Raw genomic sequence first — 18670 nt, forward strand, 5'->3', positions numbered from 1 at the left:
GCCCCCAACACATGGTGATGTAGTATCTCTGGTATGCTCTTTGTAGAATATCTCAATCAGCGCACTTCATAAATTAACCTCTTGAAATTGTGCATCTTCTTTATGTTTACTAATTAAACAAACACGAAACTAAAAATGTAGCCAGAAACGTCAGAAAAAAAAAAGAATGACCAGAACAGAATAAAATAAGTAAAACTTGCACACAGATCATTTGTTTTTTGGTCAGAATTTTCTGATGATAAAAACTGTCATGTGCAGCATTGTATGTCTGCATTGTTCTCTCTGAGGAAAAATTGAGTCTTAGGTTGACTTTGAGACTTATGTATCAGGGTGTGTATGAGGATTGTCTTACTGCTGTTCTCTGTCTACAGCAATTCCATATTGTCTGTTAACATATGATCTGACTGGAAGGGGAGAGACTAGTAATATATATTAACAGTTTAATACAGATCATATCCTATATTGTCTCTCATTTAAACCCGAATCTCTTAGTGGTCGACCTTGTCTTTCCCCTCCCTTGGTCACATGTCTCATTTTATGTAAAGTGTACATCTATGTTCCTTGTGTCGACTTTGAGAAATTAGCCTTGGAGTGCATTTGGCTGTCATTCTTTGACCTACTGGCTAAATTTAAAAATATAATCTCTGCATGGCTGAATGAGCTTTTTTTAAAAAAAATGTTGTATGCTGATATGACAAGAAAAAAATATCCCCAAAAAGAAAACGGGTGACTTGTAACCTTGCCTTACATAGATGTTGGAAGTATTAGTTATTCAAGGGTTGCTGGCTGGTTTTTGAAAACTCTTAGGCCATGCGAGAATCCTGCATACTTAATTTAGCATGCGGAGAGTTATGTCCTTTGTCTGTCCGTAATTACAGAACACATCACGTAGGGTGAAGGTCATGGAAGATCTGTAACTTCCATGAAGCAAAAGACTGAATAGCTGTATGAATGAGAGCTGTGTGAGTTTCTCTGGATTTTCATATCACAAGCCTACCAATTAAATGCCATAAACCAGTCAGAATATGTGCATACAGTCTTAGAATGTGATTTAAATGTGATCCATTGTGAGGGTCCAGCAGGAACTATACCAGGCTTGATGGTATGTTCCTGTGGAGGGACATTGTAAAGAACAGAAGAGAGTGAAGAACACAGGATTGTCAAAAGATCACAGGTTCAGTGATTTAGTTTCCTACACTTAAGCCATCATTCATAGACCTAACTCATTTCCAGGTGCTGAGAGTGCCCTCTAACAGGCTATATCGGTGGTCAGGGCACCCGCAGTGGGCAAGTCCCGGGGCAGTGCACATATGCGCAAATTCTCTCAACGTCCTAACGGGCACTGCTGCATTTGCAAGGCTCTTAAATTCATATTCTTACAGTTGCAGTTTTTCTTATCTAATCCCTTTGGATTATGTATTTTACAGATTTGAATGATGCTGCAACAGAGTTTTACCATTGTATCTTCATTATGTGTTACATGTGTGTTCACAACCTTTTTTTTTTTTTTTTTTTTTGGAGTTACATTTATTTCGACATGAGGGACAAATGTGAACACTTTGTGGAAACTGTTAACTTAGATCTTGCAAGAAAAACGGTTTTGAAAAATTGAATGGATGAGTCATTTCGGGGATGAGACCCATGTCTTCGTGTTTGGTTTGTCGGTCATACTTTACGTGCATAGTGTTTGGCAAGGTCAGACTGAAAAAGGCTACACAGTGTTCTCTGTATTCTGTTATCTGCTCCTTCTTCTTATTTAAATGCAGTGCTTAACTGCACAGCAGTGTATTCACCATGTTGCAGGAGACCCAGAAGGAACTGGTAGGTTTACAGCCAACATTTCAAAAGATTTGCGTAACCCATTAATCCATCTGATGCAGTCTGGTCTGCAAAAAAAAAAAAAAAAAAAAAAAAAAAACACTGCAAAATGTTTAATTCGGCTACATTTAAAGTTTTTCATTTCCCCCCTTGTCCCCACTTGCTGTGCAGTGCAGAACACAAGAAAAATAAATTGGTTTCTTAACACAAAGTCTAAAAGTAGGTGCGAGGCTGTTATGTGCTGATAAAGAATGGAAATGAGGCATCTGACACTTGTCCTCTCTTCATTTACCTTGATCAGAAGTCATGTTAATCATTGTGTCCCCCTGTAGACCTCATGTGCTGATTTCAAAAAGTCTACTTCATCATCAAATACAAAGAAGTGTTTCTCGTGTGCGTCACCTTTAAAATTAATCAATGAGAAGGAGTCATAGATATGTGATCTCTCTTCATCGGGGCAAGTTTGCGAAGAAGTCTTCAGAGTAGCCAACCCCAATAGTAAAAGTTTCAAAGAACATACAAGGAGAAACTGAGGTCCTGATTTTGTTTCAAGGTTTTGGTTAAACCTGCTCCGTGAAACAAAAAAACTGCCTATTAAGGATTTACCATCTGTCCTCTGTTTTATTGCCATTTCACAGTGTGCAGTGGAGGACTATCTACTGTTACTATTTTTGAGCATCAAAAATGTGAAAGATTGGAAATCCTCCAGTGCGTCTCTTCTGAAGTAGTTCCATGTCTTACTTTGTTCGCTGTGTACTTTTCTTTTGGGTTGAGTTTTGTACTTTTTTTTCAGCACACAGGGAAATCCTCTATTTCCTGCAGGGAGTGGAGCTTCCTGTACCCCCCCCCCCCCCCACCCCACACCATGCAAACAGACACACACACACCTAGAGTCTGACGCTAATGAGTGCTTACTTGCTCTGTCCTACAGTGACAATTCAGTCTACCCACGGTCCTCGGTGTGTTACATTCAATGGAAAGCACAGCACTGCAGGATTCTCATAAAGAGGATTGCTAAAACATTACTCTTGTGTAGTCTGTGCCCTTTTCTTGTAATTCTAGTCAGAATAGTATAATTAAACATGGTGAGTAATCTATGTGAGAGCAAACACTAATGATTTGAAAATTGGAGGTCATCTCACTTGGTTGATCAAATATTGAAAAATTTGTCGTTCTTTGCTAAGCTGGAGTCTGTCTAGCAACTTCTTGCCCAGTCAACCTAGAGTAGCAGAGCTCTGTACATCGAGAATGCAAGGGATTGTAAATATCGCTTTCACTCCGTGTGGCAGTGTATCAGCAGGTTCATCTGAGGTAACAAGCATGAAATTAGCAGCGTCCTAGGCTTGCTGTTCATGACCGAGCCCACAGCTCCCCTCAGCCTGAAGTGGGTCAAGACGGTGGTCTGTGAAACTGAGTCTGTAACGAAGCAGTGCTTCCAGGTACTTGTACATTTGTAAAAAGCTAAGTTGCTCTCAGAGGGAGTGAAGCTCCCACAAGGAGCTGTTTTGCTTTGTTTTGGCATGACTCTCTTCCACAGGAATGTTTTTTTTTTTTGCTGAACAGGAGAATTGGTGTGGAGCTTTATTTCATTTGTCTGTCTGTGGTTAAGGCTAATTAAAGTCTCCCCTTTCTCTCACAGTCAGTTGAATTGGCAGCATTTTGTAGTGGCACTAGAATGAAGTGACGGAGGGATTGATAAGCAAATCACAGGAATGTGTTTAATTAGGACTCCAAAGAGAGAATGAGGGAGAAGAGTGAAAGTAGCTCCCTGCAGTTATTCTGCCTGTAGTTATTCTGCCATTGTTAGGGGCTTTTGTTTGTGTGAAACACCCGCCCACTTACTTACCCGGCTCCTCAATGCCAGCAGAGCTGGCACTTTGGAGAATAAACCCCTGCAGTTTTCATCTAAACCTCTCTGACATCTGGAGCTGGCATGTTGATTTTAAATCTCCTGAAAGAATGTGAGGGCTGACCTTCACAGCTGGAACAGGTGAGGGAAGAGAGAGGAGTTAGGGACGATTAGGGTGTGAAGGAGGGTTGTACCACCTATACTTTAAATAATATGAGTGTCTGAAAAAAGAGCCTTCTTTCACCAGTAATAGTAGGGTAAAATGCAGACTAAAGCCTGTAATTCTTCCCGGCAGACTTCCACTAATGTGCATGTAGGTCTGTGCTTATTTTTGCAGCATTTTCAACCACCGCTTGTGTTCACAAGTTCTGTGATTGAAGAGCCATTGGTGTAGGCCTCACCATGTGTTTTAAAACTGGAGTGATGGATTTAAAGAAATATAGGGTAAAAAATTTAATGCTGTTCTGCTGACGGGATTAAACCTGCATGAGTAACAGACATCTATTTCTGTCCAGGAAAGAGAAAAAGCTGGGTATTGCCTGCACAGATTAGTTACTGTAATGTCCTTTTACTCTCAGAAGTACCAGGACACCAGCTCTGAGGTATCTTGTTGACTATTTGAATACTTTAATTTATTATTATTGGTTGTGGAGTATGATGTAGCGGGTCAAGAAGTGGGTGGGTTGGAATGCTGAACGTTTTTAATCAAAAGTTGGAAGCAAGTATGCTACTCCCTTAAAAAGTGAACAAGAAAGACCAGCCCTGGCCTAAGGATTAATCTGAACCTTGAACTTCAGAGAACCCTGTTCTCATTATGAATCCCGTAAGAAAAAAAAAAAACAAGTCCTTCAGCATGGAAACAAGTTCTTCAGCTTGCAGGAGCTGAGGAATGTACACACACAGGCAGACGCCAATGCGCACATGAGCAGGGCTTGAAGTGCAGGATCATGACTACAGGTTATACAGGTTATCAGCAGAGCTATGTGGCTCCTGCATGCTGTGATCAGACCGGAGTTGGAACCTGCAGTAGACAGGAAACATGTTTAGCTCACTGTGCAATTACTAGACAGCTCATGGGTAGGAAGTTTTGATCTCGTAATTCTGATGTGCCTGTTGCTTGTAAAATTTGAAATTAACACTCCATGCAGGCTGTAGGACTCAGTATTTAAACTACTTAGCAGGATGGTGCTTTATTGGTACATGTTTTGTCCAGCAGAGGCTGGACACTGGGATCCTCCAGCTAAGCTGAAGCTAGCATCAGAGTACTTTTTAGAGTGGTGCTCTATCAGTGTCGCAACCAGACTGGGTGGGAGTAATGGTAGCCCAGTTTAGGAAGCACAGGTCATACCACAGCAAGCACCCAGTAAGCACCCACAGCTTAATGTGTCTATCTGATCAAAGTTTTTTTTAAGAAATGTGTATTTTCAGGGTTTCTGTGGGTCCTTAAAATGTCTTAAAAAGTCTAAAATTGTATTGAACATGCTGTAACAAAACTACACAACGGAACACAATTTTTAAGAATTTTTTTAAAATTTCAAAATTTTAGGTGCGAGGTTCAAATACCCCGATGGTATTTGACATCCAAAAATGGATTCTTATAGAATGCTATATTTAAAATGTTGTGATGCATTTATCACAGTGTGTGTTTCTGCTTCTGTGTGTATTCACGCTCATTAAAGAGGAACTGAGAGTGAACATTTGCGAACATTTCACTAGAATGAACATTTGAGAATGAACTGTGGAGAAGCCTATTGGTTTTATTTAAGATACAGTAGACCTGAGCCCATATTTGTGCATGGGGCATCATCAGTACAACATCACTTCCGTTTCCGCTTGGAATCAGCTTTGAATAAGTGTAGCTGTGATCTGAGCTGTACAGAGTGCAGTAGGATGGACAGAGCTTTGGCAAGTACACAGAAACTGGAGACAGGGAATCGAAATGCACTCCTTCACCTCCACCCCTGGCCCTGACAAGCACAGGTGATTGTATGGTGCTTCCAGGATAGATGGCAGGTGTGTTTGTGCAGCTATCGAAGCTGTCCCCAGCCTGCCTGTCTCTTCGCTGGCTCACCCCACGACCCACACGCCCCACTTGGCTCGCTTTGACATTCGACCGTACTCCCTGGCCATCTCACAGCACCTCATGAGGCTGACCGTCACAGTGCTGGGATCACAGACGATGACGATGTGCTCAAATTTCATCATGACTGCCAGCATTAGAGAGACGGTGGCGGGGGTGGGGGGGTGGAGGGGGAGGAGTCTCTCTGCGCTGGGCCATGCCCCAGGTAACATTACCTGCAGTTTCAAAATCACTCATCACTCACTCAAATGGAGCAGCACAAAAACTGTGGCGGTTATTAAAAAAATGTGTTAAAGAGAGTCATTCTCAAAGGTTAGTTAGTTTGGTGGTTTGAATTACAAAAAAAAAAAAGAGAGAGGGAAAGTGGTAGCACATTGGAAACAGTAGCTATCCCCTTGTGGAATCCTGGCAGCACCCAGCCACAGCACTCTCTGGGGAGTGAGTGATCGGCATACCAGCCTGGTGACGAAAGGACGTGGGGAGTAATGAATCGGGCCCACACTCTCCTCCCTCTGGAGCTTGGACTGTATTCCCTTCTGCCTCAGTGCTCAGCGCTGAAGGGGACTCGCATGCTGAACAATGCCAGCGTGATGGATAGCTTCTGGCTGCTGCTTGAATTGTCTGAATACTCTAGGAATGTCAGGGTCGCCGTTTTGTGCTGTCCACCATTGTGGAATGAATTACATTTACAGTTTGGAATGCTTTTCTGTTTTTGAGAAAGTCTGTGAAATCATTAATTGATGTGATTTAAAAAAATGCGCAATGCTTTCAGTGCTAATTTTTGATTCATAGAGAATCATGCTGAGCTCTCAAGCCTTTTCTTATTTGTTTCTTGTTATTTAAATGTATTTACTGATGCTCAGAATGGCCTGGCAGTGACTGCCCTGTGGGGGTGGAGATGATGGTGACTAAAATGAAGGAGGGTAATTTAAGTAAATTTGAGGAAGTTAAATGAATTGGTGAAAGAGGAGATGGGACAGGGGAGGGATTATTATGACATTGTTATGTTAAATTGAGATCAAATGTTTCCGTCTGAATATCATCCACTCAATGGACAGAGTCCAGATATTTATTTTCATAATGTATTGTATATTTGTCTTTTTTTTTCTTGCTGACTGAGGCAGATGCGCGTGCCCTGTGCAGGCTATTAAAGGTTTTTGTCTGATGTCTTTCATGACAGCAGAGGTTACACGAGCCCTTGCAGTTCCTGGTGTCTGGTGTAGTATTTCTCTCCCTGCAGTCACGAGGCATTGTTAAACAACAAATCTACAGGAAACAAGCAGTGTTTGAATTCTGCTTCAATACTGATGCACACGCTGATGCATGTGTAAGAGAGTGCCTCAGCAAGTGAAATGCAGGTTCACCAGTTACAAACACTAGTTAGATCCCAAGTGGAAAGTGAAAACTTTAACGACCATCTACAATGATGACATCAAAAGAAGCCATGGCTTAAAAGACTGGTCGCTGTTAACGTGTCGGACTTGCACTTTAGAGCTCCTCTCTGTCTTCGTTGAGGTGTGTGTAAACATTAGACATCTGGGTCTTCTTTAGACATGCAGTCAGGTGTAGACAAGAGCGAGTGGTTACCTCTACTCACTGAGGGTTGCTCACCTGACCTGAGTCACCTGACTCACCTGTGTCAATATTGGCTCAAGTAAGCACACACTGAGGTACCACAGCTGTACATCTGGAGTAACACATTAGAATGTCTTGTACAAATACGTGGTTCAGTCATTTTGTTAGTAGATCTTGGTACACGTGGAGTATTCGGTTAACAAATGGCTTTGAATTAATAGTTTCACTGTATTGCTTAACTCTCCCATTCTGTAAATTTCAGTATGACCACTGCATCAACATCTGAGGCTGACTGGTCAGACTGCAAATCATTTAGATCAAGTTTTCTTTGAACTATCCTATCCCATCACTCATTTTTACATGTAGATGTCATTCCATTTTCATTGGAGATTCTCATCTTTCCATGTCAAGTACAAGACATGAGATGTCATCTCCAGAATCCCCATTTATTGTTTTCTCTCAAATTCAGTAACATTATTTTTTACAGCATGACTTCACTATATAGTGCTGGTGTATTTGCAGGGTAGGTCAAAGCATTGAAGCCTGAGTCTGGGCCTTGATCACCATGACTGATGACCAAATGCTTATTCATGTGTACACAGTGTGCATTAACATATGCATGCATTTATTTGGTTCAAGGACAGTAATTACAAACCTGAGGGCTGGGAAACATGGCAGTCCTAATATTGGGTTAATTCATTAATTCAGCAAATACCTCCGCCTGCTCGACAACTTGGCCATTGTGATGGAACTCGCCCAAAGCTTGGGAATGCCTCTGAGTGGGTCTGGCTTCTTGTTTTTAGCAGGCCACGTGACCCTCTTTTTTTGAAAGCCCAGGCTTTGTTGGTGGCTGTTTGCGGTGCTGGCGGGATGGGGACAGGGCTGGGGATGTTATCAGCCGGGTGGACCCCACGCTCAATGCGCCCTTTGTTTTACACGTCGGGGTGCTACTTCATGCATGTTCAGATTTTTTTTTTTTTTTTTTAACAATCCCAGACTGAACAGTTCTGATGGGAACATTGTTAGGGGCCGCAGTGGGGTCGACTGCCTAAATGCTTTCAAAGCGGGACTCCGTTTAGGCTACAGTGACCGCCCCCCCCCCCCCCAAGTCTAAAGTTTATTTATTAACCTTTACACTCAGCCTCCCACCCCCAGTCACTGGCAGTTTCCATATTGTAGCTGTGCTGGATGTAATGTCAGATTACATGGAGTTTTTTTTTTCTATGCAAGCACTGATTGTCAATTCAGTCGTGCACCAGAGCTAATCACCGCTCTGTAATGGTGTTTGACTAAGAGCTGTTTTCTTACGCCATCCTGTGACCCTTTCCTCTAGGGCGTTCAGCGTTGCAGAAAGTACACAGAATAGAATTGCCGTTCCCTGTTGAGTGAATGGATTGAGGTGTGCTGCCGGTTCCTTCACTTAGCCCCTGCTCCCCGGTCAGGCTGTACTTTTCTTTCACTGTGTTTTTCTCCACATTACACATTTCAGATGCCCCTGAATGAACCAATGGCGTCACGTTTGGATTAACCTCATTGGACGGCATTTACCGAACAATCCCAGGAACTTGCGTCATCCTTGTGTTTTTTTTTTTTGCCCTTAGCTGCTTGGAGCATGTTGTCTACAGTAAGGAGGGCAAATGGCTCTTCTCACTTTCCGTGGTCTTGCGGCACAGGGCCGGTACAGGCCACGTAACTATTGTTGCAATCACCGAGCTCAACAGCTCGAAGAGAAACTGAGTGAGAATAACCCCCCCCCCCCGCAGAGGGCTGGTGGAGTGCCATCCGCACCCCTGCGTTTCCTTGCCCAGAACTCAGACTTTTATCGGTGAGGGAAAGCACGGCCTTGAAAGGAGGGCCAGTTATCAGCACATTCCTGGTTTGTGTGTAGTTGTGCCTGGGGGGCTGATAACTCCGCTACTGCTGATTGGGTCTCTCCAGGGCTGATCTTACAGTCTCATGTAGCACAGCCAGATCCCCCCCCCCCACCCTGCTCCTGGTTATCATCACTGACCTCACTGCAGTCTTTAAATGGGGCCTGCTAATAACTGGGGGTGCTATAAGTGGCGGGGACACTGAGTGTATGTATTTTATCAGAGTGTGATGACTTCCAGAGCACAGGGGACAGCTGTCTTATCTAGATATCACTTTTATCTTTGTATTGTATGAAAAACTGAAAAAAATTAACTGCTGGGAGGGTGATGAAGCTCATTTAGCTAGCAGTGGAGCCTTAAAAAAACCATGAGTGTCATGTGTACCACCTGCCTTGCTGCAGAGCTCAGTGCAGAATTAAGAGCTGCATATGCTGAGGAGTTTCTGTGGGTGCAGAAGGTCCTGTTCCTGTGCTGCCTTCGGCACTGACATGCTGTCTCAGAGTTAGACTCTGGCTGAGTGGAAGTGACTTTGCTGGTGGTTGCTGGGCAAGGGATGCTCGCTCCTTCTCTCTCTCTCTCTCTCTCTCTCTCTCTCTCTCGTGTGCTCTCTGTCTCTCTCTCCCTCTCTCTGTGCTGCCGGGCAACTGTGCTTGAAGACAGCGCTCTCGTTTTAAAACGGCAATGTTCTTTTCTAAAGTTTCTGACTGTGATACTGATGAAGACAGATGGGAAATTAGAGCAGCTTTTCTTTAAGTTGCAAGGGCAGTTAATGGGACGAGAGAAAAAGTTTGGGTCTGACTTGGTTTTGCTACCAAAAGTGTCAACTTTTCAATAGGTTTTCCGGTAAATAAAATGCATGTAAAGGTGTAAAGGTGATTAGTGTCCACTATATAGGTGCGCACGATAGGACACTCTCCTGGATCTACAACCAAGCAGTGTCCAGCTGCACCGCCCTCCTTCACAGCAACATGCAGCACTTTGTTCTTCAGAATATGAATATCTTACAGTGATTAAACCAAATACTTGATTATTTGAATGTTATACCATCAGATCACTACTTAGATCAATTGCTTGGATCAAAAAAACTCTTGTTAATTAAATAAAAATGTAGAAAAAAATTTAGGGGTTTTATCCTTTCCCATCAATATTCATGAAAGCAAGCCTAAGAACTCTGCACAGAATAATTCATGGATGTTCATTCCTCTTCCTGAAAGTGTGAGTGAGAGCAGAACTCTTTACAGTGACTCACTCTCTACACATAGAGCTGGAGTTTCACTCAGTGTTCAAGGGTGGGGGGGTTCAGTTATTTGGTTAGTAGATCTTAGTACCTGTGGAGTATTCGGCTCTACATTAATAGTTTCACTGTATTGCTTAACTCTCCCATTCTGTAAATTTCAGTATGACCACTGCATCAACATCTGAGGCTGACTGGTCAGACTGCAAATCATTTAGGTCAAGTTTTCTTTGAACTATCCTATCCCATCACTCATTTTTACATGTAGATGTCATTCCAATAGGTGAACGATCCTATTAATTTTCCATTTTTAACTTGCATCCTAAAATATTTCATGCGCTTGTCATCTTCCCGTGGCCATTTTAATTGTTTTAAACTGTCAGTAAAAATGACACCGATAAAGTTTTAATAAACTCTTTAATCAGGCCAAGGAAGTTTATGGTGCATATTAAACTTTAATTGTGTTCGCTACCTGTGAAAATTTTGCTTGCATGGGAGAGCTATCATTCTAATATTTATTCTTCATTTATCAGCTAAATTAAAGAATTAATCTATCAGATAATAAAATATGGACATTACATTAAAGATCTCAGTGATCAGGAGGCCAGAAACATTCATTTACGTCAGATAGAATTCACTTGTTCTCTTGTATTCACATCTTAACGGCATGACCAACATGTTATGTCTGTATCCTTGACAGATGACAGCTTTGTGTAATCCATCAACAGAGTAGAAGGAATAAGGGGAGTTTTGTTAATATTGCTTGAAAAATAATATTAATATTATTATAATATTAACAGTTGTCCCAGTGTTTCAAAACAACGGTGCATGTGAATGCGGGTTGTATGTTTCAGCGAAAAACAGGATCAAGGGATGACAGATATATTTCTCTGTCTGTCACAACATTGAGCTTTCAGCACGTGGTTAACAGCAAGACATGGAAACATTTCCGTTTCCTGCAGTGCCGTGGGGAAAATGGGGTCTCTCTGCCCGTGTACTCTGGCTCCTATTCAAAAGCCTGTCTTTGACTTGGAGATGCACTAGTTTTGGCTGGCAGGAAAGGCATGTCCAAAAAAAAAAAAAAAAAAAAAAACGCTGCCCATTAATCATGTGGTTGCAGAGTGAGTTGTGCTTCAGACAGAAGCTGATTGAGGAGACAGGAGACCTGCTCACTGTCTGCGCACTTTCACACCAACTCACTTGTCCTCTTTTTGTCTTAGGGGAGAGAGAACAAACATCCATTCATCCATACCTGTCAGGCGACTGAGAAGGGCAGTGCCGCTACAGAAGTAACTCCATGGGAGTTTCAGTCACCTCATCTCTTATCAGTCTCAGCCCCATCCCCAGTCTCTACTTGCACCAGCATTAGACCTGTACACTGAACTACTTTAAAAGGTGCTCCCTGGAAGACCTTGTAACCGTGCCTCTGTGCCCCAGCGGAGGTGAGTGTGGTGCCACTCTCTCTGTGAGCAGCTGTGTGGGGATGGGGCACGGGTTCGGCACTGTGTCAGTGGGGCACCGTGGACACCGGGCCTCCCCCAGGACTGGAGCTTTAGCTGGAGAAGCTTCTTCTCTAAAAGTCGCTTTTTATCTCCTGCAGTTTTTGGGGGGTGGGGGGTTGGGGTGGGATGGCGGTCTTGTCATTCAGCGTGACGAATCGATCGCCCAGATCAGAGGACAGCGGAGAGGAGGGTTGGGCTGTGAGAGAGCCGTCTTCCCTGTGATCAAAGCGGGCGTTTGCAGACACAGGCAGATGCAACTAACACGGCAAATGCAGAGTTCCGACTCACAGTGGGGGGGCTTACCACTGTGTTCGTGAACAATCACACCAGTCCCTCATGCTCATATTCCTCCTCGGCGTTACTGTAAATAACCCATACCCCCGTAGTAACCCATCTGGCCATTTCTACTGTACTCTATGTGTCTTGAATTAAAAGTATGTTGAATAACTGATTGGATCTCAATTAAAAGAAAGCCGTGCACGTCCAGCTGTTTCCAGCCAGTGGTGGGATGCCACTAGCCTTTTTTCAGCCTGGCTCTGCTCTTGTGAGATGTCATGTAGTTTTAGGAGAGCAGGAGAGGCATGGTGGAGATTACGTTTCTAATCCAAAGGCTGGGATTATAGTTTTTTTTTTTTTTTAATTCTCTCATCTATTAACAATAGGCTGTCTTCCTAGAGCGGTTAAAACAAAGACATCCAGGAACACATGGAACACAGCTGAAAGAGGTGGATCACAGTGTTGAATGAGCCTGCATGGATTAGCCTCTTTCACTTTTGCCTCTTTGAAAGACGGATTGTCATTGCTGACCTTGATAAGCTCCCAAGTCATGTGCCGGCTGGACGTCGTAGTCTGATAACGCACCCACACGTTAAACCGCGCACACTGACACAAGTTACATTTCTACGTTGTCCTGTATCAGTGGTGTGGAGGAGACTGTGTCCCTGGGTGGCTGCAGGTCCCCCAGTGTTCTTGAATATCCCGTTTCATGTGTGTGCGGTCAGGGATGGCAAGGGGAGAGTGCTGGCCCCTGCCCCTCAGTGATGATACTTGCACATTCCTGAGGTCTTTGTGTGTGTGCATGTGTGTGTGTGCATGTGTGTGTGTGTGTGTGTGAGAGAGAGAGAGAGAGAGAGAGAGAGAGAGAGAGAGAGAGAGAGAGAGGGGATGTGTGTGAGTGAAGTAAAGGATGTTGATGAATGTGTGCATGTGAAAGAGGAATGCAGGATGTTGGTGACTGTGAGTGAGGCAGGAAGGGAGGATGATGGTGTGTGAAAGTGTGCGTGACAGAGTGAGAGGTGAAAGGAGGATGTTGGTGTGTGTGTGTGAGAGATCGAACAAGTGTGAGGGGAGTTAGGATGTGTGTGTGTGTGTGTGTGTGTGTGTGTGTGTGTGTGTGTGTGTGACAGACAGAGAAGGAGAGAGGGAGGATGTTGGTGTGTGAATGTGTGTGTTTTTCTGCCAGGTCATGTGACAAAGCAGAGGATGCAGCTGCTCTCTTGGTCCTTCCTTCCTCTGGGATCCTGCTAGAGGACAAACTGATCACCATGGTTACGTCACAATGAGCTATGCTGCTGTAGTTGATGGGGCCCTTTTATAGGCTACTGTCTGCTTCCTCCTTTGAAACTTGAAACTTAATCATTACATAGGGCTCTTTATAATGTAGTATCTGTTGCACCAGTCAGTTTCTGATATTGAAGAATTGCTTTTTCAGATTACCTTTTCCAGTCATTTCTTCAAAGTATTATTTCAGCTAAAAGAGCTTTCAAGATCGTAGCGTATTGGAATTGAAAATTCTGGAGAATGGCTGGAGAAAAAAATACTCTCTCCTTTGTTGGCTTGGGAGGAAATTGCTTTGTATAGGTTGTGGATGTCAAAACAAATGCAAATAATGAAGTAATTTCTCATACATTTTCTACACACCCACAGTAAGTGTTGAGCTGGAAGTTTAATGCCGTTTGTGGAAAAACTCTAATTTTTTTTTTAATTTTCAGCCCTCAGTTAGTGGATGGGTAGCAGTATATTCCATTTCTCAGGTGTCAGTCGGCATCTGTATTCAGCCTGGGGCTCTGGTTGATTACTGATGTAATTACTGCTGTTTAGTTAGTAGTAATAGCCATTGGGAAGGCTAGGCACATGGACTCCCAGTATTGGGATGATGCTGTGGCCAGGGGCCAGAAGGCCCGGCCCCTCAGACAGTGCTCAGAGTGCATGCTGGGAGAGTTTTCTTACCCATTAGTTCCAGTCACATCATTCACCTGCAGCATCACGCAGCTGCTCAGCTGTGAAAGAGGAGCAGACTCACACAGCCAGACGCTTTGACACTGTCTCTCTCCGTCAGTAAATGCCAACAAGCCTCTCTTCTTTCTCCTTAAATTCCAGATTTCTCATGGAATCGAGTTGTGTTTTCCTTTTTATGTTTTCTTTCTGTGCCTTTTACATTATTGTCATATAACAGACTTTCTTATCCAGAGTGACTTACATAGGCTATCCATTTATACAGCTGGATACTTACTGAGGTAGTTGTGGGTTAAGTACCTTGCCCAAGGGTACAGCAGTAGAGCCCTAGAGGCACCAGTCAAATCGAAACAGTAACCTTTCAGTTACAAGCCCTGTTCCTTACCACTGCACCACAGTGCTGTCTTTTCCTTTTCTCCTTGCTGTTTTTCTCTACAGCGTTTCTCCACTGCAGCTCGGCTGTGACTGTCCCGTGTCTGTTTCTATTCCAACTTTTTACAGCTGTACACACAGTACATTTTTTTCGCAGGCATGTTTTCTGAAAAGCTGTGCTGTGGAGCAGGAACAGGAGCATAATCTGGAATGGAGTGTAGCTATGTTTCAGGGCCCGTACAAGGGGAGCCACGCTCCTGGCGATTAAGAAGTGCTGTAAGTGACTCCAGGTGTTCCCTTCACACCTGGCTGGGTCCGATCACATCAGAGAATTGCAGGAAGCGGTTGGACGGACTGAATACCTGAGAGCTGGTATAAGAACAGGTTCAGATAGCCGTCCAAGGATTTATGGATATAATATGGATTTGGGGCCTCTGTCTGCTGCTGGTTATGGCTGTTTTAGAGACAGACAATGCACATGAAAGTGTGTGTGTGCGTGTGCGTGTGCGTGTGCGTGTGTGTGTGTGTGCGGGGAATAGTGCTAAAAGGATCCTGGTTATATAAGGGAACATGCTGGATGCTACTGCCTTTGTTAAAGGTGTACATTTTCATTTGATGATAATAATTAAAACTCTTTTGAACTCCCCCCACCCCCCCCCTCCCCCCCCACCTTTCAGCGTAGATGGTTTAGTGATGAAACCCTTTGAATGGTGCCTTCACTGTCATGCCATGGCAGTAAGCTTTTCATCTATCATTAAACACCGGCAACGAGTTGCACTGTGGCCAGGGAGGCTGCTGTTTCAGACCACTTTAAGCACAGCGGAAGCAGAATGAAATGATCAGAGCTGTCATGAGCTAATCTGCCTGGTATGCATGCAGTGATACTGCAAAGACCAAGAAGTGCTGGAAGAGCACCTGGCTAAGCTGGGATAAAGATGGAGTGGTATTCTCCATCCAAACATGTGGCTGTCCATCATTCTGATACCTTTACAGGCTTTGTTTGCGTGCGGGTATGATTTATTTTTTAACCACACTAATGAAGGTTAGTTTTGACCTTTAATTATGGTTATATTTTTTCCCTTCTTCGTTGAGGGGGAAATGGATAAGATAAGGTACCAAACATAGAAGGCATGAGAGAGTTTCTCCATGACATGTCATACGTGATTGCCCGCTTGTAGATCCTTTTCACTCACTTGCAGCTATTATTTTACACTGGCCAGTGTTCAAATTGCCTGAGAAATAAAGGTGTAGCATGCTACCTCTGCTGCATCCCCTCCATGCTATATTGTTTTGTGAACAGTGGTAAACATACACACACACACACACACACACACACACACACAAACAGAGCGAGTGCATCTCCCAGTCCGTGTGTGTCCACTCAGGGCAGTATGAGGGAGAGTAAGAGTGAAGGCGCCACCGTGCCGGCCAGCCCCAGCACAGTAAGGGTTAAGTCCGATACGGCAGCTTGTACTGCAGCTGGTTGTGCTCTGGTACAGTAGAGCCCCACGCTGTAGGGGAACTGCAGATCGCACACAGATCTGCGCTGCCTCAGAGCAATAGGGGCTCATTTCACTTTGAACAGGAGGAGGGAGAAGCGAGAGGAGATGCTCTAGAGCACAGAAATCCCTGTCTCTGAGAGAGATGGCCACACGGGGGATTCTAGGACTCTGCTTCCTGTGTTTGCTCAGGACCAGTTTCAAAACTCACAGCCTGTTTTTATATTAGGTTTTTTTTTTTATGTTTACTCCTGGAAAAGCGCATCAGATTTGGGTCTGTTTCTAAATTGGTGCTGGCACAGAGACGCATGAGGGCCAGCTTTTCCCTGGGTAACACAGCACGTCTGCCTCCGCTTTGTGCTGGAGTGGCTGAAAGGTGGAGAGATGCTGTCGTGTGTGTTTCTGTGATTAGCTGGACGAAACACTGTAAGTATCACTTTTCTATTTATAGCGGCTTGACTTTTTCAGTCCAGCCGATGCTCGTGGAAGAGGGTGTTCTTGTACTGTGAGCTGAATTTAGGCACAGAACCAAATGCACCGTTTGTGTGGAGGATATTTAGTTGCACCTTTCTTAGACCAAAATTTGTCTGTTGAGCAGACTTCTGTTTTTATTGTACTGCATTTTCCTGATACTTGAAAAGGACAGGTCCTTCCATCCTAAGCTGCATGCTGCTTTAGGTGTTCTGTTGTACATCCATTACAAATTTGCTGCAATAGCAGTATGCATGCACAGTGTAGTAATGTAGTCACTGAACTCTCCGGAATCTCCCTGTGGAGATATGAGCACGCCAGCATTTGAACACCATCTCTTGGGTGCAGTTTTTAGTGGTTGTCAGCAGTCTTTGGCACATCGTTTTCAAATTTCTAGGCAATCGATCATTTCATTTGTCTACTGCTTGTGGGCCAGTACCCAGAGGTGGCGTGCAGTGACGTTCTGTCCTGTTCTTGGAGTAGCACACCATTCCTCCGTGCGTGTATTGTTTTAAGTTGTTTTTTGGCTACTGTGCAGCCAATAAACTGTGTTCCAGGAGTATATTTGCCTCAACTGCTGTAAATGGTTTGATCAGCAGTTTTGTATTTCACATTTCCTTTTCAGTACATTCATCTGAAGCAGCTTTGGACTTTTGGTGTTGGGGCTCGCCTTAGACATTGATTTTCTTTCGCTGTTAATTAGGCTGATTAATGAATTAGTTTTTAACTCTGTAATCTATAACAGTGTACGGAAGGATATAGCATGATAGCTTGGAATATGAGATAGCAAAATTTGCTGTCTGTCGATTTTTCTCTCCGCATGTTGGGTGTTTTCCTTCGGGTCTGAAAGAAGGTGAAGTTGTCCAGAAGTGAAGCTCTTTCAGCTCCGTCCTTTATTCACTATTCTATCAGGAAGGCAGAATGCATCGTGTGTGCTCCACAGCTCCTCTCAAAAAACAGCAGCCTCAAAAATAACTAGTGAAACATGACCCTGACTTTGTACTATTTATCTCTCAAGTGGCAGACAATATCTGTGTTGTGCCTGGGTGAAAGTTACAACAATTTATTCTTATTATGCTTCTTATTTTCCCTCTTTGTGCTTTTACAATAATCAGTAGATGACAGAGCTGCCACCATTCATTGTGTGGTTTCACTTCCCAATTCCTGCTGTTTATATCACATGTCCCTGGTGTAGTGAAAGGGGGACATTTGTACAACTGTATCCCAGTTGGTTTGTTACATTGCTCCTGGAGTAGTTGTAGCCATTGGGGAAAAACAAAGCACAGAAAATCCAGTTATTTCTTAATTTTTTTTTTTTAGGATAAATTGATCGTGGGAGTTTGGATTGTGTTCCCATCCCATTTTCCATCCGTGTGGGTTTTGAGGCATGTTCATGTGGTTATTATTGCAGAGGAGAGTCGGTTTACCCTCGGCTGCCTTCTGGCTGATTTCACATTGTTAGTGAAGTCTTGCCTTGTTAAAAAAAAAAAAAAAAGTTTAATCGAGATGCTGAATGCTATTTATGGACCTTGTTTCCCGGAGTGGGGGAATAATGTGTTTGTTAAGTCATAATTTACTACTGTATTTGAAATACCCTCCCATTCCCCATAGTACTCACACTGTTAACACATGATCCCAGTCTTAAATACACTAGTTGTTCTCCAGGATCATATAATTTGAAAACGATGGCAGGCTAAGAGGCCGGGCACAAAAGCTACCTTTGGTTTTTTTTTTGTCATATTTCATATTTAATATTGCTAATTTAGTCCCTGCCTCCTGAAACCTGTTCTTTGCACCTTGTTATTTCTCCTGTCACCGTGGCCAGACCGGTCTGTCTCTGGAGTCTTTGAAGGGCCTTTGACGAGGATGGCAGCCTAGGCGCCTGAAACAAAGGCTCCCTTTAATGGCAGATGAAGGCCCTGGCTGTGCTCCCCCCCCCCCCCCCCCCCCCGCCCTTTTTGTTTTCCAGCACAGGGTCTCTGGCCAGGATTCAGTCCAGAATAAATGTGAATGTATCAATATACAGATCAGCCTAAGAGATAAATGGCCTGATTGTTTGAGTCTGCTTGGCGTAACTGATGGATAAGGCACTTCTCTGTGTTCCATTCTTCACGTTTCAGAATGAGACATTGTTTTGTTTTGCCCAGGACATCTTGTCTTGGCC

General features: G+C 43.7%; 1 protein-coding gene across 7 annotated transcripts in view; it reads left to right on the forward strand.

The window, feature by feature from the left end:
• Positions 1-18670, forward strand: part of LOC118782478 (tight junction protein ZO-1-like) — a 102973-nt gene that overhangs the window by 46058 nt on the left and 38245 nt on the right. The window contains exon 1 of one of the 7 annotated variants that reach the window (XM_036535860.1): positions 16424-16461. The exons of the other annotated variants lie outside the window; for them this stretch is intronic. The gene's annotated coding sequence lies outside the window, so the exon portion shown is untranslated. Of the gene's footprint in view, positions 1-16423; positions 16462-18670 lie in introns of those variants that run through there. 7 annotated transcript variants of the gene reach the window in all.

The sequence above is a fragment of the Megalops cyprinoides genome, chromosome 8 (genome assembly GCF_013368585.1).
Source record: "Megalops cyprinoides isolate fMegCyp1 chromosome 8, fMegCyp1.pri, whole genome shotgun sequence".
Classification (NCBI taxonomy): domain Eukaryota; kingdom Metazoa; phylum Chordata; class Actinopteri; order Elopiformes; family Megalopidae; genus Megalops; species Megalops cyprinoides.